A 27,336-nucleotide genomic window follows, 5' to 3' on the forward strand; every position below is an offset into this window, starting at 1 on the left:
GGGCAAGAGGCACCCTTCCCTGGACCCTGAACTCTGGTCTTCTTTCCACTATGCCATAGGGTAAGGAATCTATAGGGCCTACATCACTCCAACTAGAGCACAGTTTGGGTATCTGGGACCTCAGAGTTCCCCACTCAAACGGATCTGATCATCCTTACAGGCCTTTGTGGGCCCTGTCCTTGGCTCCATCCTCCTAAGAGCAGACCATGCTGCTGGTGCACACCTGAGGACCTAGGTGTGGACACGTGGAGGCTGTTTGTAGCAGGTATTTGCAGAGCTGGGTTGTCCGTACACACGTGCATGAGGCTCCCCAGTGTTGGAGGTGGAAGTGGGAAGAGGAGCTGGGGGTGAAAGGAGAAGGTGGATAACTGTGGACCAGGAACCAGAGGCTAGCTCTTCTGTGCCATAATATTCTAGCATGGAACTCTGAGGAGTCCTGAATTTGCATTTAGAATTATAAATTTGAATCTGGCCTTCTAAATTGTCATTACTGATCAATGTAGGAAAATAGCACACATTTTATTCAACAGTTTGTTAGCATGATTTAAACTATCTAAATATACAGTGTATGGGTCTCCATTTGTACTCCTCTGAATCCTAAAAATGTTCTTTCTATGTAGAATTAAAATACATGAAAACAATAGCACATAAGTTGGGATGGAGATAAATGGAGTTAGAGGGCCCTAAGGTAGTAACAAGTGTAAGACATTGTGAAAGAACTAATATACATTGGTTATAAGTTAAGGATGTTTGCTGTCATATCTAGGATATCCACTAAAAGAACAGGAAGATAATGTACCATTAAAAGGAAATAGAAGAGGAGAAAGGAATAATAAAAAAATATTTAATCAATCCAAAAGTAGACAGAAAGTCAAGAAAATGTCATATAGTTTAGGTGTGAAAAACAGAGGGCATAAAGTAAGATGTTAGATTTAAACTGTGTATATCGACACTTAAATTGATGTGAATGGAATAAATACTTCAAATAAAGACCAAAGATTGTCAGTCTGGATAAAAAATTCCAATGACATGTTGCTTACAAGAGATATAATCTAAGTATGAGAATATACAAAGGTTGACTGTAAAAGGATGGGAAAAGTTATACCATCTAAACATTTACTAATAGAAAGTTGTTATAGCTATCTTAATATCAGACAAAGTCAATTTTATTTATTTATTTTTTAGCATCTTATTTTTTATTTTTATTTATTTTTTTAAATTGGAGTATACTTGTTTCAGACAGAGTCAATTTTAAGGTAAAAGCATCATTAAAGATAAAGAATATTACTTACTAATCATAAAAGTTTTGTTCATCAAGAAGATAAGACATTTCTAAACTGCATGCCTTGAATATCAGAGTCTTACACGTGAAGAAAAAATTTAATAGAACTAAAAATAAAAGCAAAGTCCTCTTGAATCAAAATGGGAGGGATATGAATTAAACATATCTCTCCTCTCAGTAACTGATAAACAAAATCAGTAGATGTATTGAATGACATGATTAACAAATTTGACATAATTGATATAAATAAAAACCTACACCAAATAATTATAGGATATACATTCTATTCAAGTACACATGAAACCTTTATCAAAATTAACTATGCATTAGCCCATAAAGCACATTTCATAGCATGCAAATCATTCAAAATATGTTTTCTGACTACAGTGAAATTAAGCTAGAAATCAATAACAAAAGGAGAATGGAAAATATCCATATATTTAGGGACTAAAAATATACTTCTGAATAGTTATTTAAAAGCAATAGGGCTTCCCTGGTGGTGCAGTGGTTAAGGTTCCTCCTGCCAATGCAGGGAACACGGGTTCGAGCCCTGGTCCGGGAAGATTCCACATGCCGCGGAGCAACCAAGGCCGTGTGCCACAACTACTGAAGCCCGTGCACCTAGAGTCCACAACCACAACAAGAGAAGCCACAGCAATGAGAAGCCCGTGAGCTGCAACAAAGAGTAGACCCCACTCACCGCAACTGGAGAAAACCCACATGCAGCAATGAAGACCCAACGCAGCCAAAAATAAATAAATAAAATAAATAAATTTTAAAAAGCAATACTTATAAATAAAAGCAATACACATGAATAATCTTAAATAATTCAAAGATATCACATTGGAAATTAGAAATTATTTTCTGACTTTAGCTTAAAGTTAAATAGTTGATTTTCAGCTTTTCTTCTTTTCTAATATGTGCATTTAGGTCTATAATTCTCCCTTTAAGAGCACTTTTCAGCTACATCCTGCAACGTTTTTGGACATCCTGTGCCAAATATAAACGGCAGTCCAGGTGGATAATAGACCTAACTATGAAAGATAAAAACATAAAGCTTGGGGCTTCCCTGGTGGCACAGTGGTTGAGAATCTGCCTGCCAATGCAGGGGACACGGGTTCGAGCCCTGGGCTGGGAAGATCCCACATGCCACAGAGCAACTGGGCCCGTGAGCCACAATTACTGAGCCTGCGCGTCTGGAGCCTGTGCTCCGCAACAAGAGAGGCCGCGATAGTGAGAGGCGTGTGCACCGCGATGAAGAGTGGCCCCCGCTCACCGCAACTGGAGAAAGCCCTCGCACAGAAATGAAGACCCAACACAGCAAAAATAAATAAATAAATAAAATTAAGAAGTGTTGTAAGAAAGGTTTAAAAAAAAAAAAAAAGATGATGGCTCTAAAAAAAAAAAAAACATAAAGCTTTGACAAGATAACATAGCTTCATGATCTTGGTATAAGTAAAGAGTTCTTAAACAAGATCCTCAAAGCATTAGCTGTAAAGAAAAAGATTAATCAACTAACTATATTAGAATTAGGAATTTGTTTATCAAAAGACACCATTAAGAAAACCAGAAGGCAATCCAGCGAATTGGAGAAGATATTTGCAATACATATAACAAAGAACTCATAATCAGAATATATAAAGATTTCCTACAAATCAATTAGGAAAAAGGGACAACACAGTCGCAAAGTAGGCATGAAATCTAAGTAGCACTTTACACAGGAATATATCTAACTGGCCAATAAACATATGAAAATGTATTCACCTCACTAGTAAGCAGGGAAATTCTAATAAAAATACAATGAATTATCACTATATCTACCAGAATGACTAAAATTTAAAGGAACAACAATACAGTCCTACAGAGCAATGAGAATCCTCATACTCTGCTGGTAGAACAGTAAATTGGTACAACCAGTTTGCAGAAACGTTGGGCATTATCTACTGAACTTGAATGTATTCAGGCCCTGTAATCCAGCAATATGCACACAATATGCACCCAAGAGAAATATGTACATGTGTATCAGAAGACAGGAGTATGAATGTTCATAGCAACAGTTTTGCATGACAAAGTTCCTGCATCACAATGGCTGCTGATCAAGGCATGAAACCTGTTGATTTACAGTGTTGCTTTGTAACCATAGGTCTAAGAACTTTCAGGGTAGTTTGTACCAGCTAATCAGCATTGTTTATTGATAAGAGTGATAATGATGATTGGCATCTGGTTTGATGAGACTACCAGACTCTGGTTACAGAAGATGGATATGTCTACTTGACCAGCAAAATGCAAAAAGGAATATCTGAGACTCCATTCCACGCTCGCTGATTCTAAAATGTTTGTTGCACACATTTGGTTCTGGATAAGAGAGAAACAGTCTGTCCAGTATGGTCCTTACAGAGAGAGGACAAAAACAAACAAACAAACAAACAAACAAACAAACAAACAACAGAGAGAGGACAGCTAGAGCCTCGGCCTGGTCTCTCTGGACCCCTTACTGTTGTCTATGATGCTTTTGCTGTGTTGAACCCCTTTCCTGCAATAAACTCTAGACTTATAAACATTCTCATTGTGGGTCCTGTGAGTCTTCTCTAACAATCAAAACCTGTTTAAATGTCACTATTATTGCAATAACATTATTTGTAACAGCCCAAAACTGCAAATGACCCAAATGCTCGTCAACAGCAGAATGGATAAATAAATCAGGCTATATTCATCCAATTGAATACTAAACAACAATGAAAATAAATACTGCTATGTACAAAACATGGGTGAATCTTACAAGCATAATGCTGAAAGAATCTAGATACAAAAGAATCAATACTGTATGTTTACATTTGTGTAAACTAGTGCAAAAATAGACAAAACCCATGGTAAATATTGGTTGACTTTGGAGGGGAAGGATGGAGTAATGATTAGGAAAGGGCAAGAGACGGCTTGCTGACAGTGTTCTATGACCTGGGTGGTGGTTCCATGGGTGTGTTCAGTTTGTTATAATTCATCAAGGTTTGGATTTTCTGTGTGATAGTATACTTCAGAAAAAAAGTTTATGGAAAAGCAAAATAAACATTGATAAGTCTGCATTGCTACATTGCTACTTAATGAGAGAAAGAGATGGGGAATTCCCTGGTGGTCCAGTGATTAGGACTCTGTGTTTTCACAGGTTCGATCCCTGGTGGGGGAACTAAGATCCCAACAAGCCTCTCAGCATGGCCAAAAAAGAAAAAAAAAAAAAAAAAAGAGAGAGAGAGAAACCTTTCTTTAGTTATCTTAGGAAGTAACTAGAACATCAATCTGAAAATTGACAACTAAAGGGGAAAGCTTAAGCAATGAACCACCTCTTTTATGCAGATGATATTTCAGTGTAACTAAATAGCACTAATTGATGGGGGAAAGTTTTCTTACAAATTATTCCCAATTAATAAATGTGGAATTAATGATAGAATTAGAAAATCAATAATGAGTAAATTGTAATGAAATAATTAATCCAGGTAAAGATCACTGTATTAGTCATCTCTTGCTGTGTAATAAATTACCCCCAAAATGTAGCAACTTTTAAAAAATTGGAGTATAGTTGCTTTACAATGTTGTGCTAGTTTCCCCTGTACAGTGAAGTGAATCAGCTATATGCATACATAAATCCCCTCTGTTTTGGATTTCCTTCCCATTTAGGTCCCCACAAAGCACTGAGGAGAGTTCCCTGTGCTATACAGCAGGTTCTCATTAGTTATCTATTTTATACACAATATAAATAGATCCATACAAGCATACTATGTAGCCAATAAAAATCATGTCTCATGTATGATTCCATTTACATGAAATATCCAGAACAGATAAATCTATAGAGATAGAATGCAGATTGGTTGGTTGCCAGAGACTGGGGGAAATGGGGAGAAACTGCTTAATGGTAAGCCCTGGAATTCCTTCAGAGGGCACTGCCTTCACATGAGGGGCCAGACACTTACCTCTGACATTTTCTACATCCCAGATGCTTTCTTAAAGTAGCAAAGCAAGGAGATCAGGACCATGGATTTGGCCAAACTGGACTAAAGAGATCAATTTTTATCAATCCCAATCTCTCAATTCATCCCACACCTCCCCTTTCCCCCCCTTGGTGTCCGTACATTTGTTCTGTACATCTGTGTCTCTATTTCTGCTTTGCAAATAGGTTCATGTGTACCATTTTTCTAGATTCCACATATATGCGTTAATATACGGTATTTGTTTTTCTCTTCTGACTTACTTCAATCTGTAGGACAGTCTCTGGGTCCATCCATGTCTCTATAAATGGCCCAATTTCGTTCCTTTTTATGGCTGAGTAATATTCCATTGTATATACGTACCACATCTTCTTTATCCATTCATATGTGATGGACATTTAGGTTGCTTCCATGTCCTGGCTATTGTAAATAGTGCTGCAATGAACATTGGGGAGCATGTAACTTTTTGAATTATGGTTTTCTCAAGGAATAGGCACAGCAGTGGTATTGCTGGGTCATATGGTAGTTCTATTTCTAGTTTTTAAAGGAACCTCCATACTGTTTTCCATAGTGGCTGTATAAATCTACATTCACACCAACAGTGCAAGAGGGTTCCCTTTTCTCCACACCCTCTCCAGCATTTATTGTTTGTAGATTTTTTGATGATGACCATTCTGACCAGTATGAGGTGATGCCTCATTGTAGTTTTGATTTGCATTTCTCTAATAATTAATGATGTTGAGCATCTTTTCATGTGCCTCTTGGCCATCTGCATATCTTCTTTAGAGAAATGTCTATTTATTATATTTTGTCTTCTGTCCGTTTTTGGATTGGGTTTTTGTTTTTTTGATATTGAGCTCCATGAGCTGCTTGTATATTTTGGAGATTAATCCTTTGTTAGTTGCTTTGTTTGCAAATACTTTCTCCCATTCTGAGAGCTGTCTTTTCATCCTGTGTATGGTTTCCTTTGCTGTGTAAAAGCTTTTGAGTTTAATTAGGTCCCATTTTAAAATTTTTGTTTTTATTTTCATTATTCTAGGAGGTGGGTCAGAAAAGCTCTTGCTGTGATTTATGTCAAAGAGTGTTCTTCCTATGTTTTCCTCTAAGAGTTTTATAGTATTTGGTCTTACAGTTAGGTCTTTAATTCATTTTGAGTTTATTTTTATGTATGGTGTTAGAGAGTGTTCTAATTTCATTCTTTTATATGTAGCTGTCCAGTTTTTCCAGAACCAATTATTAAAGAGACTGTGTTTTCTGCATTGTATATTCTTGCCTCCTTTGTCATAGATTAGGTGACCAGAGGTGCATGGGTTTATCTCTGGGCCTTCTATCCTGTTCCATTGATCTATATTTCTGTTTTTGTGCCAGTACCATACTGTCTTGATTACTGTAGCTTTGTAGTATAGTCTGAAGTCCAGGAGCCTGATTCCTCCAGCTCCGTTTTTCTTTCTTAACATTGCTTTGGCTATTTGGGGTCTTTTGTGTTTCCATATAAATTGTAAAATTTTTTGTTCTAATTCTGTGGAAAATGCCATTGGTAATTTGATAGGAATTGCATTGAATCTGTAGATTGCTTTGGGTAGTATAGTCATTTTCACAATATTGATTCTTCCAATGCAAGAACATGGTATATCTCTCCATCTGTTTGTGTCATCTTTGATTTCTTTCATCAGTATCTTATAGTTTTCTGAGTACAGGTCTTTTACCTTCTTAAGTAGGCTTATTCCTAGGTATTTTATTCTTTTTGTTGCAATGGTAAATGAGATTGTTTCCTTAATTTCTCCTTCTGATCTTTTGTTGTTATTGTATAGGAATGCAAGAGATTTCTGTGCATTAATTTTGTATCCTGCAACGTTACCAAATTCATTGATTAGTTCTAGTAGTTTTCTGGTGGCATCTTTAGGATTTTCTATGTATAGTATCATGTCATCTGCAAACAGTGACAGCTTTACTTCTTCTTTTCCGATTTTTATTCCTTTTATTTCTCCTTCATCTCTGATTGCTGTGGCTAGGACTTCCAAAACTATGTTAAATAATAATGGCGAGAGTGGACATCTTTGTCTTGTTCCTACCTTAGAGGAAATGCTTTCAGTTTTTCACCCTTGAAATGATGTTTGCTGTGGGTTTTGTCATATATGGCCTTTATTATGTGGAAGTAGGTTCCCTCTATGCCCACTTTCTGGAGGGTTTTTATCATAAATTGGTGTTGAATTTTGTCAACAGCTTTTTCTGCATCTATTGAGATGATCATATGGTTTTTATTCTTTAATTTTTTAATATGGTGTATCACATTGATTGATTTGCATATATTGAAGAATCCTCACATCCCTGGGATAAATCCCACTTGATCATGGTGTATGATCCTTTTAATGTGTTGTTGGTTTCTGTTTGCTAGTATTTTGTTGAGGATTTTTGCGTCTATGTTCATCAGTGATATTGGTCTGTAATTTTCTTTTTTTTATTATATCTTTGCCTGTTTTTGATATCAGGGTGATGATGGCCTCATAGAATGAGCTTGGGAGTGTTCCTTCCTCTGCAATTTTTTGGAAGAGTTTGAGAATGATGGGTGTTAGCTCTTCTCTAAATGTTTGATAGAATTCACCTGTGAAGCCATCTGGTCCTGGGCTTTTGTTGGAAGACTTTTAATTGCAATTTCAATTTCATTACTTGTGATCAGTCTGTCTATATTTTCTATTTCTTCCTGGTTCAGTCTTGGAAGGATGTACCTTTCTAAAAATTTGTCTATTTCTTCCAGGTTTTCTATTTTATTGGCATATAGTTGTTTGGAGTAGTCTCTTACGATCCTTTGTATTTCTGCTGTGTCAGTTGTAATTTCTCCTTTTCATTTCTAATTTTATTGATTTGAATCCTCTTCCTTTTTCTCTTGATGAGTCTGGCAAAAGATTTGTCGATTTTGTTTATCTTCTCAAAGAGCCAGCTTACAGTTCCACTGATATTTGCTGTTTTCTTCATTTCTATTTCATTTATTTCTGCTCTGATTTTTATTTCTTTCCTTCTACTCACTTTGAGATTTTTTTGTTCTTCTTTCTCTAGTTGCTTTAGGTGTAAGGTTTGGTTGTTTGAGATTTTTCTTGTTTCTTGAGGTAGGATTGTATTGCTATAAAATTCCCTCTTAGAACTGCTTTGGCTGCATCCCATAGGTTTTGGGTCATCATGTTTTCATTGTTATTTGTTTCTAGATATTTTTTGATTTCCTCTTTGATTTCTTCAGGGATCTCTTGGTTATTTAGTAGTGTCTCATTTAGCCTCCATGTGTTTGTGTTTTTTACAGTTTTTTTTTTCTTTCCTGTAATTTATTTCTAATCTCATAGCGTTATGGTCAGAAAAGATGCTTGATATGATTTCAATTTTCTCAAATTTACTGAGGCTTGATTTGTGACCCAAGATGTGATCTACCCTGGAGAATGTTCTGTGTGCACTTGAGAAGAAAGTGTATTCTGCTGCTTTCTGATGGAATGTCCTATAAATATAAATTAAGTCTATCTGGTCTATTGTGTCATTTAAAGCTGTGTTTCCTTATTTATTTTCTGTCTGGATGATCTGTCCATTGGTGCAAATGGGGTGTTAAAGTCCCCCACTATTATTGTGTTACTGTCGATTTCCCCTTTTATGGCTGTTAGCATTTGCCTATGTATTGAGGTGCTCCTATGTTAGGTGCATAAATATTTACTATTGTTATATCTTCTTCTTAGATTGATCCCTTGATCATTATGTAATGTCCTCCCTTGTCTCTTGTAACAGTCTTTATTTTAAAGTCTATTTTATCTTATATGAGTATTGCTATCCAGCTTTCTTTTGATTTCCATTTGCATGGAATATGTTTGTTTTTCCATGCCCTCACTTTCAGTCTGTATGTGTCCCTACGTCTGAAGTGGGTCTCTTGCAGACAGCTTATATATGGGTCTTGATTTTGTATGCATTCAGCCAGTCTGTGTCTTTTGTTTGGAGCACTTAATCCATTTACATTTAAGTTAATTATTGATATGTATGTTCTTATTACCATTTTCTTAATTGTTTTGGGTTTGTTTTTGCAGGTCTTTTTCTTCTGTTGTGTTTCCTTCCTAGGGAAGTTCCTTTAGCATTTGTTGTAAAGCTGGTTTTGTGGTGCTGAATTCTCTTAGCTTTTGCCTGTCTGTAAAGCTTTTGATTTCTCCATCAAATTTGAATGAGATCCTTGCTGAGTAGAGCAATCTTGATTATAGGTTTTTCTCTTTCAGCACTTTAAATATATGCTGCCACTCCCTTCTGGCCTGCAGAGTTTCTGCTGAAAAATCAGTTGATAACCTTATGGGATTCCCTTGTATGTTATTTGTTGCTTTTCCCTTGTTGCTTTTAATATATTTTCTTTGAATTTAATTTTTGTTAGTTTGATTAATATGTTTCTCAGCATGTTTCTCCTTGGTTTATCCTGTGTGGGACTCTGTGGTTCCTGGCCTTGGGTGGCTATTTCCTTTCCCATGTTAGGGAAGTTTTTGACTATAATCTCTTCAAATACTTTCTCAGATGCTTCCTCTTTCTCTTCTTCTTCTGGGACCCCTATAATTCAAATGTTTGTGCATTTAATGTTGTCCTAGAGGTCTCTGAGACTGTCTTCATTTCTTTTCATTCTTTTTTCTTTATTCTGCTCTTTGGCAGTTATTTCCACCATTCTATCTTCCAGTTCACTTATTTGTTCTTCTGCCTCACTTATTCTGCTATCAATTCCTTCTAGTGTATTTTTCATTTCAGTTATTGTGCTGTTCATCTCTGTTTGTTCTTTAGTTCTTCTAGGTCCTTGTTAAACATTTCTTGTGTTTTCTTGATCCATGCCTCCATTATATTTCCAAAATTTTGGATCATCTTTACTATCAATGCTTCAAATTCTTTTTTAGGTAGATTGCCTATTTCCTCTTCATTTATTTGGCCTTGTAGGTTTTTACCTTGCTCCTTCGTCTGTAACATAATTTTTTGTCATCTTATTCTTTTTTGATGTCTGGGACTGTGTTCCTGTCTTATTGGGTGTTTGGCCTGAGGCAGCCAGCACTGGAGTTTGCAAGCAGTTAGGTGGAGCCAGGTCTTGCTGCCAAGAAGAGGACCTCTGGGAGAGCTCACACCGATTAATATTCCCTGGGTCCTGAAGTTCTCTGTTAGTCCAGTGGCTTGAACTCAGTGCTCCCACCACAGGAGCTCAGGCCTGATACCAAGCCTGGGAAACAAGACCCCGCAAGGCACATGGCACAGCAAAAAAAAAAAAAAAAAAAAAAAAAAAAAGACAACAAACAAAAAAGAGCAGAACAATAACAAAGAATAAAAAATAAAATTAGAAAAATAGAAATACATTAGAAAAAATAAAAATGAAACAACAAAACAGAATCACAGCAGGAGAAAAAAATAAATAAATAATTTAAAAATTAAGTAAAAATAAAAATTAAAAGAATAAAAAAATAAAGAAAATTTAAAAATAGAAAATAAAAACTTCCCTGGTGCCTCCACTCTCAGTGTCCTTGGTCCCATAGTGAGCTTCAGCTAAACCCCACCTCCTCAGTAGGCCCTCCAAGTCCTTTAGGTAGGTCTCTGGACCCTCTGTGTCAGCCCACCTGTGTGCATGTCCTTCTCACCAGCATCTGCTCCTGAAGCTGACCAGGAGCACATGTGTGCAGGCCTCCACAGGCATGCCTGCAGAGGCTGGCGCAGCTGTGGGAGGCAGCGTTTGACCCACCTGGACCTGAGCAGCCAGAGGAAGCTTTGGTGGAGGCAGAGCTCAGGCCCAGGACCCGCATGGCTGAAAATGTAGCAATTTAAGACAAACATTTTTTCTGTCACAATTTCCATGGGTCAGTAATCTTGGCATGGCTTAACTGGGTGCCCCTGGCTCAGGGTGTCCTATGAGGTTGCAATCAAGGTGTCAGCTGTGGCTGCAGTCATCTCAAGCCTTGAAGAGCAGAGGATGTGCTTCCGAGCTCACTCTTGTGGCTGTTGGCACAACTCAGATCCCTGCTGGCAGCTGGCCAGAGGTGTCAGTTATTTGCTGCATGGACCTCTCCATAAAGCATCTCAGAAGATGGCAGCTGGCTTCCCTAGGAGCTAGCAAGTGAGTGAGAGCAAGAGAGGGAATTCAAGATAAAATGCACAGTTTTTTTGTAACTTAATGTTGAAGTGACATACCATCACCTCTGCTGGGTTCTGTTCACAGAAGCCAGTCATAAGTCCAGCCTACACTCAAGGAGAGGGTATAAATTTACATAAGGATGTAAATACCAGGAGGCAGGGATCACTGGGAGCCTTGTAGAGGATGCCTACTATAATCATCTGTGGATGGAAGCCTTTGGATGAAAGGTTGAAGGGGAACATTATAGTCAGAGGCACCACCACCTGAATCCACTACTCAATCTTATAATCACTAAAAGGGGACAACCAGATATTATTTGTCTTCTGTTGTGAAGCATTCTGAAATACACAGCATCATCTCATGAAGTATTCTTTCCAAAAAGAGTAGAGCCTAAGTCTAATCAACTTTAGCAAACATTCAATTCACAAGAAATATGGATGACAGAAGAAAAAGTTAAATAACACCATGAGGATACAAATCTAGATTGTGGGACCTTCTATAGGACAATGGACCTATTTCTTCAGTAAGTCAATTGCATGAAAAAAAAATGAGGAAATTCTCTAGATTAAAAGAACCTTAAGAGATGTAAAAACCAAATGCAGTATTTAACCTTGCTTGGATACTGATTCAAACAAGCCAACTAGAAAAAGTTGAGATAATAAGGGGACTTTGAACATAGATGGTACCAAGGAATTATTGTTCATTTTTCGTGATATGATAATGGCATTATGGCTGTGAAAGAAAATGTCCATATTTTTTCTGAGATGCAAGCCAAACCATATAAGGATGATAGACATAAGGCCTAATATTTGCTTCAAAATAATTCGGTAAACACAGCAAACACAACAACAAAAGGAATAGATGAAACAAGTGTGATAAAATCTTAATAAATATTGAATCTCGATGATGGGTGTATGCAGGTTCATTACACAATTTTATTTATTTTAATGAAAGTTTAAACACTTTCATAATAAAAATGGGAAGAAAAGATGTCAGGACTAGATGGTTTTATAGCTGAGTTCTAGCTAGATTTTAAAGAATAAATATTTCTAATATTATTTAGATATCTATGACCTCATAAAAAGGATGAAAATTCCCTAATTCATTTTATGAAGGTAGCATAACTTTTTAAAATCTTTTTTTTTGGAACTATAACATGCATGAAGAAAAGTTTACAGTTTTAAGTGTATAGCTTGAGGAATTTTCGCACACTGGACTTGGGCACAAAGATAAAAAACAAAATATTGTGAGCAGCCCAGAAACCAGACAGTAGCTCCTGATGAAGATCCCCCCTATCCTGAACCAAAATATGATTTTTAAAAATAGTGCAAAAAATGCACTACTATATATAAAATAGATAACTAATAAGAACCTACTGTATAGCACAGGGAACTCTACTCAGTACTCTGCAATGACCTGTATGGGAAAAGAATCTAAAAAAAGAGTGATTACATGTATATGTATAACTGATTCACTTTGTTGTACACCTGAATCTAACACAACATTGTAAATCAACAATATACTCCAATAAAACTGTTTTAAAAACAGTTTTTAAAAACAGTTGCAAAAAATGGAAACTATAGAATAATTTCACCTACATACAGGTAAATTTTCTAAGTACAATAATAGGAAATAGAATCCAGAAATGTATTTTAACATCTATACACTCATATACATATATTATTAATAATTTAATCACTCACCATTATTTCTTGCACTCTGAGTTCTTGCTAAAGTACATAATTTACTAGCAGTTTTTTCAGTTAGAGATTGTGTATAGTAAGCAATTTTAGCTCTCATATGTTTTAAAGTGTATTTATTTTACCCCTACTATTTAAAGAGAGTTTGGCTGGTTAGATAATTCCAGATTGACAATTGTTTTCCCTCAGGATGTTGAGTATGACACCATCACCTTCTGACATCTATTATTAAAGAAAGTTCCACTATCAATTTGTCATTTCTTTTTATGTAATCCGTCTTCTCTTTTTTGCAGATGATGTTTTCCTTTCTTGCTTAATGCTCTACAATTTTGCTACAGTGTTTCTTGGTGTAGATTTATTTTTATTTTCTTGCTAATCACTCCGTGAGATTTTTTAATTCAAGAATTCATGTGTTTCTTCATTTCTGGAAAATTATATCATTTATTTTCAAACATTACTTCTTTTCAATTCTCCCTATTTTCTTCTGCAACTTATATTGGATATATTTCTGAATTTCTCATTCTACACTCTGTACCTTTAACTTCTTTCATAATTTTCTCCTTTATCTTACTGTGCTGTGATCTAGAACACTCTCTGTCAGTGCTATCTTCCAAATCATTAATCCTCTCTCTTCAGATATATCTAGTATGCCATTGAGATAATTTATTGAGGGTCATTATTATTATTACTATTATTTTATTTTCAAAGACAATATTTTTCATTCCAAGATTTCCAATTTTTTCTTTTTCAAATCTTGTTCTTGTTTCATAAATGCTACTTCCTTCCTCATGTCTTTGAGCAGTTAACGTATTATTTTTAACTTCTCAGAATGATCTCTATATCCTCAGGTGTCACTTCTTCCATTTGTTGAATTTAACTACTATTTTTATGATAATGGATTTCTTCATATGCTTAAAATATTTTTAAGAGCTATTCTTGCTTGGGAGTTCACCTTCATATGCACCCTTTTTCATATGATCTAAATTGCCTCAGCCTTGGGTTTCACTGGTCCAAACCAGGTCTTATATTAGCAGATCAATTTGGATCTTTTACTCCATAATAATGGTTTAATATTGAACCTTACATGCATATTTGTATGACTCAGTTCCTATTTCCCATGGTGCCACTGCTTCTTTGCTTTTCTTGTATAAATTCAGTGCTCTCAAAAGCAAGATCTATATCCAAGATGTTTTAATGAACTACATATCCAATTAAGAAGAAGTTAACTTTTTTGGGTAATCAACCTGAGGATAAATGACCAAAGACTTATGAACTAGAGGTGGGGAAATAGGATGAGGCATCTGCTGGCTCCCTACAAATCTCTTCTCGCTGTTGTACTTTATGTTTATAAATGCATCTGAAGTGCGGCGCTTCCACTTCACAATCCCCTTGTAAAATCTCCATTCCAGATCCCTTAGATCCATGAATTGTTTTTCTGAAAAGAATCATATTTTCAAAGAATCACATGATGGCCTTATTTAACCTTCAGTTATTTAGAGGTGTTTCATGGACAGAATAAACCTTTGATGAACTCAAGTCTCCTTCTCCCTTGTGTTTTTGAACTTTCTGAAGCTTCCTGTTTCTGAAGCTTTGTAAACTAAGGGGGAACCTACAATGTTCATCTCATCTAAAGCCGTCCTCCAAATGGGAAATTGGGTGGGTCTGGCTAACTGGGCTGGAGTGGACCCTGCAGGGCCATCGCACGTAGAGGTATCTCCTCTGGTGCAAATGGAGAGAACTGCAGATCACTGAGGTCTACTGGGAGTAGAAAAGAATCCTAATGAGTGGTTAAAACAAGGAGGAAGATTGATCAGAAATACGTACTGTTAGTGTCATTTCTTCCAAGAAGTGTAGTGTAAACCCTGAGTATAAAAAGGCAGTGATTTAGCTAGAATTTGGCTCTTTTCCCTACCAGCTTGGGGCATCGTTAGTAGTTGTAATCCTTATAAGGAGGCAATGAACCACGGAAAAAATCAAGCCAAGATATGCTGCATATTCTCCTACTCAGCAACCATTTCCCTTCCATTCTTTTCATGGCTAAATAAATTGTAAACAAAAACAAAAACAAAAAACAACAACAGAAAAGCAAGGCCTAAGGCGGGGGCTTGGCTGTAAAACCAGAGGCCAAAGAGCAAATGAGTGTAAGGAGTATCAGGAGAACAGGAGAAACATGGGTAGAGCAAACAAGCAGGAGGGCTGGTCTGTTTCTCGTAGGTGACTCTACCATCTTCCCTGTGTGGTGATACTTGAGCAGGTCACCTCTGACCCAGATACTGCCCTTGTCCCAGTCAGGTCTCCATCCCTGGGAAGGGCTTGAATTTCTCTGAGTCTATGTGGTATGTCTTTCTATAAGTCTTTCTGTATATTCTACACATGCCTGAAGTAGGAGACTGGGCCCAGGACCTGTTCCTTGAGTTCAGACCTGGCCATGGTGTTCAACAGTCTGTCCCTAGGGCCCAGCTGCCAAGTTTCAGGGAGTCTGACAAGACCTTGGCAGGCCTGGCATAGCAGGAAGGACAGGGATATTTGGCAAGGCCATAGGATGGATGATTTTGATCAGTGAAGAGCTTTATGTCATGATCTGTGGTGGACACTATAGGTTGGCTCACTCTATACCAAGTAAAATCCTTTTCTGCCTTCCTCTCCTCAGAGGGTGGGAAGCTCGGATCTCTATTGAGCAGCCTTCCTTGCAGTAAGTGGTGGCTATGGGACACAACTGTGGCCAAGGAGATGTGGGGAGAGGTCACCTGAGGAGGGGTGTTCTAAGTAGCCAATGTGGCCCTTTCTCCTAGCTCCCCTTCCTCCCTGGAATATGTCCATAGCACCTGGAGGTGAAGAAGACATTTTTGGCCATGAAGACAAAAGCCACACATAAAAAGATGGGGGAGCATGGATTCTTGACAACATCAAAAAGCCTTGTTCTTACTCTTGTCTGCCTCCAGACGGAAAAATAGAAAAACAACTCTTAGCTGATTTTTTCTGTTATTTTTGGTCAAACACATGTCTAACCTACATGGTCCTATAGGATTGATCCTGAGCAAGAGCAACTCATATGATACGAGAAGAACAAAATGGTGGTACCCACTCCCTTTTCCTCCCCCAGTTCTTGGTGCTAGTAAGGATGTGTTCTAGAATATTCTTTGGTATATCAGGAGTCCTAAAGTTCTTCTGGAGTGAGAATACTTTAGGGACTGGCTGGCTGATACAATAATAGCAATACTAGGCAATATATGATAGTAAAAGACGAATTGTTACAATTAAACCAAAGGAGTTACTGGAGATTCCTCATCTGGATGCCTACTTGGCTTCATGCATATTCCTTGAATAGACAGGACATGTCCCAGTGATTCTAACTCCAAAATCTCAGGAAATGAGGTCATGGAGGCAGAGGAGCGATTTCAACACAGAGTCTGAAAGGGCATATGAGAGAACTCCAGAGGTTAGGTAGACAGCAGGCAATCCATGTACTAGGAAGAAAGGAAAATTTGGCCCATGTGGGTGGCAAAGCCATAAATGTTCCAGACCTATCAAACATCAGCACTTCAGCACTTCTTTAGTAAGCTTTTTTTGCCAATTCTTACTGATTCTCAACACTTTCTATGCTTCTTCCTCCCCAGTCCCAGACTTTACTTATGTACATTTGTGGACTGTCTAGGCTGTTCCTACAATTTTCCTAATTTCCTCTTCTGCCTGGGCTCCATAAGATACTAAGTGTGACTCTATCAAAGGAATTTGAGACCTGAATTAGGCTCTGTCAAGACATCAATGTAGGGAATTACAGCAAAGATTTTTCCAGCATCTTGGACCAAGTATGATCAGAGTAATAAATCTATTTCTTTAAATTTGTTCCTTCAGACACTACTTTTAATATAAAAACGGTGGTGTCAAAACATTTGCTGGTCTTGAGTCAAGAACCTACTGCAGAGGGTATCAAATATTTTATCATTGATTTAATCTATTTTTATAGCTACACAGAATGACAAAATATTACTTCCCTTGCTTATGCAAGGAAAATGGAGACCTTAGGAAGAAGACACCCTGTCCTTGTTAAAACTCACCATCATGTTTTATAACATTTTAAACTTTCTCTGTATGGTCTTTCACCTTATATGGGTGCCTCCCTATTAAAAACTCAGATACAGCTCACTCAGAGTTCCTTCGCTCAGATTTCTTACACCCTCCCTTACTCAGTTTCCTCACCCCCTCCCTCATTCAGAGCACCATCATACCCTCTTTCTCTCAGAGTTCCCTCACACCTTCCCTTAAAAAAGAAAGGAAGGAAAGAAGAAATAAAGAAGGAAGGATGGAAAAAGAAAGAAAGAAAGAGAGAGAGAGAGAGAAAGAAAGAAGGAAAGAAAGAAAGAAAAAAGAAAAAGAGAAAGAAGGAAAGAATCAGATATGAAGAGTTTCCTCTTGTTGTTTGTGTCATTTCGAAAGCCCTGATAGAGATGTAATAATAAGGAAAGGATAAAGGTTCATGAAAAAATATTTTTAAAAACCTCCAATTGGGGGTTTCCCTGGTGGCGCAGTGGTTGAGAATCTGCCTGCCAGTGCGGGGGACACGGGTTCGAGCCCTGGTCTGGGAGGATCCCACATGCCGCAGAGCGGCTGGGCCCGTGGGCCACAATTACTGAGCCTGCGCGTCTGGAGCCTGTGCTCCGCAACAAGAGAGGCCGCGATAGTGAGAGGCCCACGCACCGCGATGAGGGGTGGTCCCCGCTTGCCGCAACTGGAGAAAGCCCTCTAACAGAAACGAGGACCCAACACAGCCATAAATAAATTAAATAAATAAATAAATAAATAAATAAATAAATAATTTAAAAAGAAGGAAAAAAAAAAAACCTCCAATTGCAGTTAAGGCAAGATACTTAAGAAAAACCATTACTCAATAAATACTTGACTTACTTCATGAAACTGGAAACAAATAGTGAGTCCAAGTTTAACTGGCTCACTTTATAAATGCTTAAGTGCCGCGTATAAATAATACACCCTTTCAGGGATGAATCTGAGATTTGGCCCTCAAATGTTTGATTCTCTCTTCTCTATTTCCCCTTGTCACTGTAGGCAGCAAGGGCATCAGCCCTGAACCTCAGAACTGCAAGATTCCCCTGGGTCGAGGACTCTAGGAACCTAGGTAAATTTTGCAGTCAGATTTCACTCATTTTCTTCCACGCGGCCTCATCTGTTTAGATTACCTGGATCGACTAATAAGTATTTAGGAACTTTATCTTCAAAGATAAACTTTTCTGGCGAGATAGTCGGAATGCCCAGTCTGCAAAGTATTTCAGTGCTCTGAATCCTCTTCCGCATGGCGACCAGTGACATCGATTTGGAGTGATCCATGAGAAGTTCATAAGGAAAAGTGTGCACAGGCGGAGGGATCCCATACTGAGAGATTCTCTTCTGGGATTTGGAGAGTCTCTCCACTGGGGAGAGGGATCTGGTCAGCAAGCTGCGGTGTAGGAGTTCAGTCATAGATTCTGGTCTCTCTTCTTTTCTCACCACCTTGCACGTGAAAACAGATTGGGAATCCTCTCCTCTCCCATCAGTTCTGCTGGTTCCATTCAGGTTTTGACTGAGGATTTTCTGTGCTTCACTAGGTGAAATACAGTGAGTTTTTAGGAGATTCGATTTCTTGTTCTCCTTATTAAAATGCTCAACAAATGCATATAATTCTGGTAGCTATAGAAAAAAAGTGGGAAGTCATGAAATGGATGAAAATGTCATTGTCTGTAGACCCACAAATCCTAGAACAAATAGGACAACAACCATACAAACAGAAATGTCTATATCTTTGAAAGATATCTTTGCCTAACTAACTAAACCAAATCAATCGTGGCAATGTGGAACAGAGACCAGAGGGTCGAATCTCAGATTAATTCCCCCAAAGGGTATTATTTTGTCACATCATTAAGCCTGCATTATAAAAGGAGTCCGTTAGACTTGGAGTCTAATGTCTTTAAAGATCTTCCCAACTCTAAAATTCCATGAGTGGCCATGGAGAGAGACCGCTGTGGCGGTTTGCGACCTCTGTTTTGAGTAAGGCTACATTTCTTTTAAGGAAGAAAGGGAGCCAGTTAATCTAGATATCAAAGCTTCATCCTGGTGTCCAAAGGGCTTGAATGTTCAGGAATGCAGCAAAAGGAAGCTGTAATTGTCCTTATTCCCTGGAATATTTTACCAAAGCAAATAGGTTTGTGGAGTGTTTGAAAATAGTTGCTGGCAGAAAAGACAGGAAGTGTCCCCTCAGAGTACCCTTCTCTGTCTAAAATCCTGTATTGAAGGAATAAAATCCTATTTCTAGAGTATTCTGCCTACTAATCCTATTACTTCTAACAGGCTTCTTAGGCCCTTGATTGGAAGGCCTAGGAGGCCAAAGTGAGATCCCGCATCTGGGCCGTTTGAGCCCACCCAAGTGCAGTTTCCCTTCAGTCATGGTCGGTTCTATTCCAAGAGCAGTAGATAGGAAGGGAGCTAAAGTTGGCACAGGGCTCCTTCAAAGGCATTTCCATCATCGTGAAAACACCTTAGCACCCATGCTTACCTGCCGGGAAGTGCTGCATTTTGCTGTAACAACAAAGGGTAAGTCACCGGAGTGAAATTTTTGTGTTTCCGATGGCCCCCAGCCATGTCACTGTGTATTCAATAGTTGGAGTTTGTACCATTCTTGAATATAAAGTGTCCTGTACCCTGAATACATACCGAACATGTCCAAGGCTCGGCTGCGATGTCATCTTTACTTGGATCTGTGTCTCTATTGAGGAACATTGTACTGGGATTTTATTCTCTGACTCCTAAAAGATCAAAATAAGAGAAGACCAAATGAAAGATCAAAAATTAGATGAAATACAAGAGAGAAAGGCAACACTCTTTAAGTCTTTGGAAGGTTGTAAGACACTTTCTAATTTTATACCCTTAAAATTTTTCTTTTGTTGTCTCCTTACTCTGTCAGTCAAATTAATCACATTTCAACCAAATCTTTTCTCTGAAACACCTCAAATTCTTACATGACATGTATGTTCAGGCATTTAATACTGGTTCAAAGAATCCTATATGGACTTTTTATATTTTTTGGTCTTATATATATTTTTTGGATCAACTTTCAGTTCCTCTGAAGAAAAACTCACCTACCTCCTTACCCAGGAAAAGTATTTTTTATTCAGGAGAAAAAGGCTAACAATAATGACAACAACAATTAATGTTTTGAAATAATTTGCTTTGGGCCACCTATATCAGTAAGCACTTTACAGATGGGATTTTTGTTTAATCCCTTTGTGAGAGATTAAAAATGGCCATAGAACCTTTACAATTGGCGTCATCGAAGTCTGCTCCACATTTGACCCTGGGCTGGCCTTGTGCTTGGCTTTGACTGACAGCATAAGTCAAGGCACTGAGGTGCTTTGCAGCTTCACTTCATACTCTGGGAAGCCTGAGCCACCCAGTGAAGAGAGGTACAGCTACCCTTCTGGAGAAACCAGGTGAAGTCAAAAGCCAGCACCAGTCCCTATACACATAAATGAGGCCATCTTGGATCACGAGTCCCACTGGTGCCTCCAGATGACCTCCACTGCATGAGCAACTCTAGATGAATCCAGATGGAGAAGAACCACCCAGCTGAGCCAGCCAACTCCAAAGTTATGGCACATAGTGAATTACAGTTGTTTCTAGACACTGAATTTTGAGTGGATTGTTATATAGCAATAAATAACAGATAAACCCCATGATATTTCACATTCTTGGTCTGAATTATTCCAGTGAATCTGGGTTGGTAGATAGGGGAAAGTATGTGGGAAAAGATCTTCCTGGGCACCACTGTATCCTGATTGGTGACTGTGGTCACTGGGATGAGTATCAGAGATGAACCCAGAATGCTCATTTGGTGTTTGGGGATGAAGCAAAAACAACTAGGTTCTTCCTCCTTCCCAAGCAAAGTGGGAAAATCCAGAATGAATATATACATATATATTTGAATATATACTCATTCTGGGATATCTATTTATTGTTTGAAAATACCTATCTATATCTGTATGTCTAAAATATAGATATATATCTAAATATATTATTGTCACTACTGAGTCCACTATATCTATCTATCTATTTATCTGTTTTTTAAATCAGGGAATTCTCTGGCGGTCCAGTGGTTAGGACTCCACACTTTCACTGCCAAGGCCTCGGGTTCCATCCCTAGTCGGGAACTAAGATCCTGCAAGCCTCGCAGCACTGCTGGAGGTGGGGTGGGAAACAATGACAATATAATGCATCACGCCTACCCCCTTTTCTACATTTGGGCAGTGGCTTCACAGACATGTCTATCCCCAACCAGTTAAAATACCACTTGACTGTGCTTTCCTTTCGACAATTCCTGCAAAGGAAACTATTTCTCTAACCTGCTTCGTCTAAAACGTCTGGAGTCTCGTGGTCAGCCATGACTTGTCTTCCGGGGTGTCGCCCACCACGGGAGAGCTGCCTTCTCCCATTACCAACAGACAAGACGTTTTCTTGCCCAACTGCTGTTAAGGACCTCTCCGTCTCATTGAAGGGTCAGGGCCCAGAACGCTACAACAGAACATTAGCCAACGATGCTTTTATCCAGTTGAATGCTGACTTCACTAACATACTCTCACTCTTTCCCTGAGCCAAGTCGATGCCTAAACCTGGATTAGCCATTTAACGCAGCCTCCCATGAAGAGCGTTCCTGGAAAAGCCATGAAAACATAGCCAACGGCCTGTTACAGATTCACACCACTGGAGGGAGCCCTTGCAGGGGCTCTTCAGCACGTCTATTCATCTTTTGTTATTCCCGGAAATTCCTACGGTCATTTCTAATTTTGCCAAGATCAAGGGCGTCTCACAGGAACTCTTGGGTGGTATCCTCCTCTCCACTTGCTATCATACCCAACTTCTCTCTGCTCATCTAGTGGTAACTGTCTATCCCATCCAGAGTGGTATATTTTATCCTCTTCCTAACTCTTGAAATTGTTCCCCTTCCTCCCTTCCCTTCAACGGGGAAACAACTTTTTCTCCTCTTTGTTTACTGTTCTCTTATCTTCAGTCTCATGTTCCCCAATGGCTCCTTCCTTTCTTTACAGACAAGTAAAATCTCTTCCATTTGGGGGAAAAAATACAACTTCTCTTGCCTCCGATCCTACCACTAACCCTCAAACTTTCTCTCTCTTTTGCCTCTCTGTACTTGCTATTTTTAATATTCTCATGATCTAATCTTCACAATTATGACATTTAGCTTCCACCCTGACTGATGAACCAAAATTGAATACTTGAAGGCAATAGTGACTTCCTAATCATCAGTTCTAATGTTGTTTTTACAGTCCTCATTTTCATCCATCTCAACTCTTAACTGCCCCTTCGCTTTGAAAATGATTTTTTAAAAATATCTTCCTTATTCTTTCCAAATGCATTGTAATGATTCTAGTAAGACACCTGATTGATTTCAGATTTGGACTATTGCAGTCATCTTCTGGTTTCCTTGCCCTTACTTTATTTTTTATTTTTACTTTTTTATAACGTATCCTAAATCACCTCTTTATCCAGCCATTCATTAGCTCATTTTTCAAACTTGGCTCCTTATTACTTTTAGGATAAGATATAAAATTCCTGACCAGATTTACAAAGACTATCTACAATCTTCTCCTAACACTTTCTCATCATTTAGAAACCATATTTCTGTGTCACTATAAGGCAGTTGGGCCAATTCACTTATTTCTGAAACAATTTTCTGTGCTTCCATGCATTCTTCCTTGAGGCTTGTTCACTCTGACTTCCCACATAATCAGCCAGAATGTTGATTTAACATTCCTTCTCTTTTATGCCAATCCAAATAAAAATATAATTCAAAAAATATGTAATAGAATTGAAGATGAAATTGAAGGAAGCACAACGTTCAATAGCTTTTGTGGGAAACAAAAGCAAAAAGTAGAACAGGAAATGGAAATAAAGAAAAAGTTAAAATTTACTTAGGGAGGGTCTAGTTATGGTCAACTGATTTTTTACAAGGTTGCCAAGACCATTCAGTGGGGGAATGAATAGTCTTTTCAATAAATGTTGCCGGGACGACAGGATATGCACATGCAGAGGAATGAAGTTGAACCCCTACCTCAATCCATACACAGAAATTAACTTAAAATAAACCATAGACCTAAACGTAAGAGCTAAAACTGTAAAACTAGAAGAAAACATAGGAGTAAATTTTCATGATCTTGGGTTAGGCAATGGTTTCTTGGATACAACACTAAGAGCAAAAGCAGAAACATTTTAAAATTGATAAATTGGACTTCATCAAAATTAAAACCAATGAGCCGCTCCTGGACAGAAACTCTAATTTGAAAAGATACATGCACCCCAGTGTTCAAAGCTGCACTATTTACAACAGCCAAGACATGGAAGCAACTTAAATGTCCATCGACAGATGAATGGATAAAGAAGATGTGGTACATATATGTGTGTGTGTGTGTGTGTGTGTGTGTGTGTGTATTACTCAGCTATAAAAAAAGAATGAAGTAATGTCATTTGCAGCAACACGAATGGACCTAGAGATGATCATACTAAGTGAAGTAAGTCAGACAGAAAAAGACAAATATATGATATCACTTATATGTGGAATCTAAAAAAATGATACAAATGAACTTATTTACAAAACAGAAATAGACTCACAGGCATAGAAAACAAGCTTATGGTTACCAAAGGGGAAAGTGGAGGGAGGGATAAATTAAGAGTGGGATTAACAGATATACACTACTATATATAAAAAAGATAACCACCAACAAATATAGCACAGGGAACTATATTCACTATCTTGTAATAACCTACAATGGAAAAGAATCTGAAAAAGAATATATACAATTCTCTCTATATATACATATAACACACGGAATTTTATATATATACATATTGGGTGGACCAAAAAGTACCTTTGGCTTTTTAAGTAAAAATAAAAGACACAGTATTCATTTCCACCAAGAACTTCATTGAACAACGTATTCACCCTTTTGTTCCACTACCTTCTGCCATTTTCCAGGCAACTTCATAATTCCATCTTCCCAAAACTTTTTATCTTTTTGAGTAAAGAGCTCTGCCAGGTGCCTTTTACAGTCTTCCAGGGAATTGAAATTTTTTCCATTAAGAGAATTTTGTAAAGACCAAAATAAATGGAAATCCGAAGGCGCAATGTCTGGTGAATATGGTGGATGAATCAGAACTTCCCAACCAAACTGTAACAGTTTTTGCCTGGTCATCAAAGAAACATGCAGTCTTGCGTTATCCTGATGGAAGATGATGCGTTTTCTGTTGACTAATTCTGGACGCTTTTCATCAAGTGCTGCTTTCAGTTGGTCTAATAGGGAGCAGTACGTGTTGGAATTAATCATTTGGTTTTCCAGAAGGAGCTCATAATAGAGATCTCCCTTCCAATCCCACCATATACACAACATCACCTTCTTTGGATGAAGACCGGCCTTTGGTGGGGTTGGTGGTGGTTCATTTCACTTGCCTCACGATCTCTTCCGTTCCGTATTGTTGTACAGTATCCACTTTTCATCACCCGTCACAATTTATTTTAAAAACGGAACGTTTTCATTATGTTTTGGTAGAGAATAGCATGTGGAAATATGGTCAAGAAGGTTTTTTGCTCTTAACTTATGTGGAACCCAAACATCAAAGTGATTCACATAACCAAGCTGGTGCAAATGATTTTCAGCGCTTGATTTGGATATTTTGAGTATGTCGGCTGTCTCCCGCACGGTATAACGCTGATTGTTCTCAGTTATTGTTTTGCTTTGGTCGCTGTCAGCTTCAACTGGTCTACCTGACCGTGGAGCAAGAAATCTCCAGCACGAAACTTCACAAACCACTTTTGACACATTTGATCAGTCAGAGCACATTCGCCATACAATGCACAAATCTTTTTGTGTGTGTCAGTTGCATTTTTACCTTTCTTGAAATAATGACATAATATGCTGAAAATGTTGCTTTTTTTCTTCCGTCTTCAATGTTAAAATGGCTACACAAAAATTCATCAATTTTGATGTCTTTTTAAAAATGCACGCTGATATGACAGCTGTTGCATACAATCTAACAAAATTGTTTCGAATGAAGTTAAAAACAACTAAGTGCTACTAGAGCCATCTTACGGAAAAAAACGAATGAACATTTTGGCCCACCCAATATATAACACTGAATCCTTTGCTGAAACTAACACAACATTGTAAATCAACTATATTTCAATTAAAAAAAAAAAAGAAAATCAATGGGTATTCCCCCAAATGTTCTATATAGGCTTGCCTCTTTTTCTTTTCTTTTTTTAATTTTTATATTTATTTTTGGCTGTGTTAGGTCTTTGTTTCTGTGCTAGGGCTTTCTCTAGTTGCGGCAAGCGGGGGCCACTCTTCATCGCAGTGTGCGGGCCTCTCACTATCGCGGCCTCACTTGTTGCGGAGCACAGGCTCCAGACGCGCAGGCCCAGTAGTTGTGGCTCACGGGCCCAGTTGCTCCGTGGCATGTGGGATCTTCCCAGACCAGGGCTCGAACCCGTGTCCCCTGCATTGGCAGTCAGATTCTCAACCACTGTGCCACCAGGGAAGCCCATAGGCTTGCCTCTTTTTCCATCAGCTCTATTAACATGAAATAATTTTAATGATTTTATCTTTGCCATTCTGGAGTCTTAACTGTCTTCTTGACCTACTTATGTCTCAGTTTCCTTACTTTAAAAACAGGGCTAATGATAGCATCTATTCATAGAATTATTATGAAGACCAAATTAGTTAATATATGAAAGGACTCAGAGCAGCATCTGGCACATAGTAAGCACTATAAATGTTTGCAATTATTATTACTTCCCTTGATGATATATGGTTCCACTTCCATCATTTTTTCTTTTTTTAAAAAAAATTAATTAATTAATTAATTTATGGCTGTGTTGGGTCTTCGCTGCTGTGTGTGGGCCCTCTCTAGTTGTGGTGAGTGGGGGCCACTCTTCGTTGTGATGCATGGGCCTCTCTTGTTGCAGAGCACTGGCCTCGAGGTGTGCAGGCTTCAGTAGTTGTGGCACGTGGGCTCAGCAGTTGTGGCTCGTGGGCTCTAGAGTGCAGGCTCAGTAGTTGTGGCACACGGGCCCAGCTGCTCCACGGCATGTGGGATCCTCCCGGACCAGGGCTCTAACCCATGTCCCCTGCAGTGGCAGGTGGACTCTCAACCACTGCGCCACCAGGGAAGCCCACCTCCATTATTTTCTATTAGTTCTTCAGAGTCCCAGTAAATTATTATGGGCCTTTAATTTCTCAAAGTTTAAAAGTTTATTATACCTTTTAGTATTTTGTTCTGTCTTCTTCTTTAGTAACACCTAGTATATGTATGTTGGTTCTTTACTGCTTATTTTCTATATCATCTTCTTATAATCTTGACTTCTTTGTTCTTGTTTTCAATATATTCTGTTGCCTTATCCCTTTTTTGATCTCTTTTTCACAGAGCCCATATTTTATTTTCTTCCAGAGTGTGGAAAATTTTTATTATAAAATTGTCTTGTTTCCTTGAGTAATTCTTCTTCCACAGACTATGCTTCTTAAAAAAATATTCACATGAAATCCCTTTATAATGACCGTGTTAATGTGTGGCTTTAACAATATTACTCTATCATATTCACACAATTAAACATCCTTTTTTTGCCCAGGGATACTGACTGTACTGTTGTGCCACCAGGTGGCGCTCATTGGAAGTTTGCCTCCAATGTTTCCTATAACTTTTTCTTTTTTTTTTAAAGATTTATTGATTGATTGATTGATTAATTGATTGATTGATTGCTATGTTGGGTCTTCGTTTCTGTGCTAGGGCTTTCTCCAGTTGCCGCAAGCGGGGGCCACTCTTCATCGCGGTGCGCGGGCCTCTCACCATCGCGGCCTCCCCCGTTGAGGAGCACAGGCTCCAGACGCGCAGGCTCAGCAGCCGTGGCTCACGGACCCAGCCGCTCCGCGGCATGCGGGATCCTCCCAGACCAGGGCTTGAACCCATGTCCCCTGCATTGGCAGGCAGACTCCCAACCACTGTGCCACCAGGGAAGCCCAACTTTTTCTTTCAATATCTTTCTCTCCTTCCCTCTCTCCCTCCCTTCCTTCCGTCCTTCCTTCCTTCCTCTCTTGACTGATTGTTTGGTTTTAATTTATGGTATGCCTTAATTCAGCAAATACTTTACAATGTGTCAGGTACTGGACTAAGCCTTAGGAAAGACAAATGAAGTAACTGTGTGTGCATATAATAAGGAAA

The 27,336-nt window shown here is 38.3% G+C and overlaps 2 long non-coding RNA genes across 2 annotated transcripts; both read right to left on the reverse strand.

Moving 5' to 3' along the window:
• Positions 1 to 2,142: 2,142 nt before the first annotated feature.
• On the reverse strand, positions 2,143 to 5,622 carry LOC309664559. Its single transcript, XR_014265927.1, has 2 exons — positions 2,707 to 5,622; positions 2,143 to 2,346 (listed from the first exon to the last, which is right to left on the reverse strand). It is a non-coding gene; the product is annotated as an uncharacterized lncRNA (long non-coding RNA).
• Positions 5,623 to 15,648: 10,026 nt separating this feature from the next.
• On the reverse strand, positions 15,649 to 26,819 carry LOC309664545. Its single transcript, XR_014265913.1, has 2 exons — positions 17,911 to 26,819; positions 15,649 to 17,567 (listed from the first exon to the last, which is right to left on the reverse strand). It is a non-coding gene; the product is annotated as an uncharacterized lncRNA (long non-coding RNA).
• Between the last annotated feature and the right edge of the window lie 517 nt (positions 26,820 to 27,336).

The sequence above is a fragment of the Balaenoptera physalus genome (assembly GCF_965194825.1).
Source record: "Balaenoptera physalus genome assembly, chromosome: 7".
In the NCBI taxonomy this organism is placed as follows: Eukaryota; Metazoa; Chordata; class Mammalia; order Artiodactyla; family Balaenopteridae; genus Balaenoptera; species Balaenoptera physalus.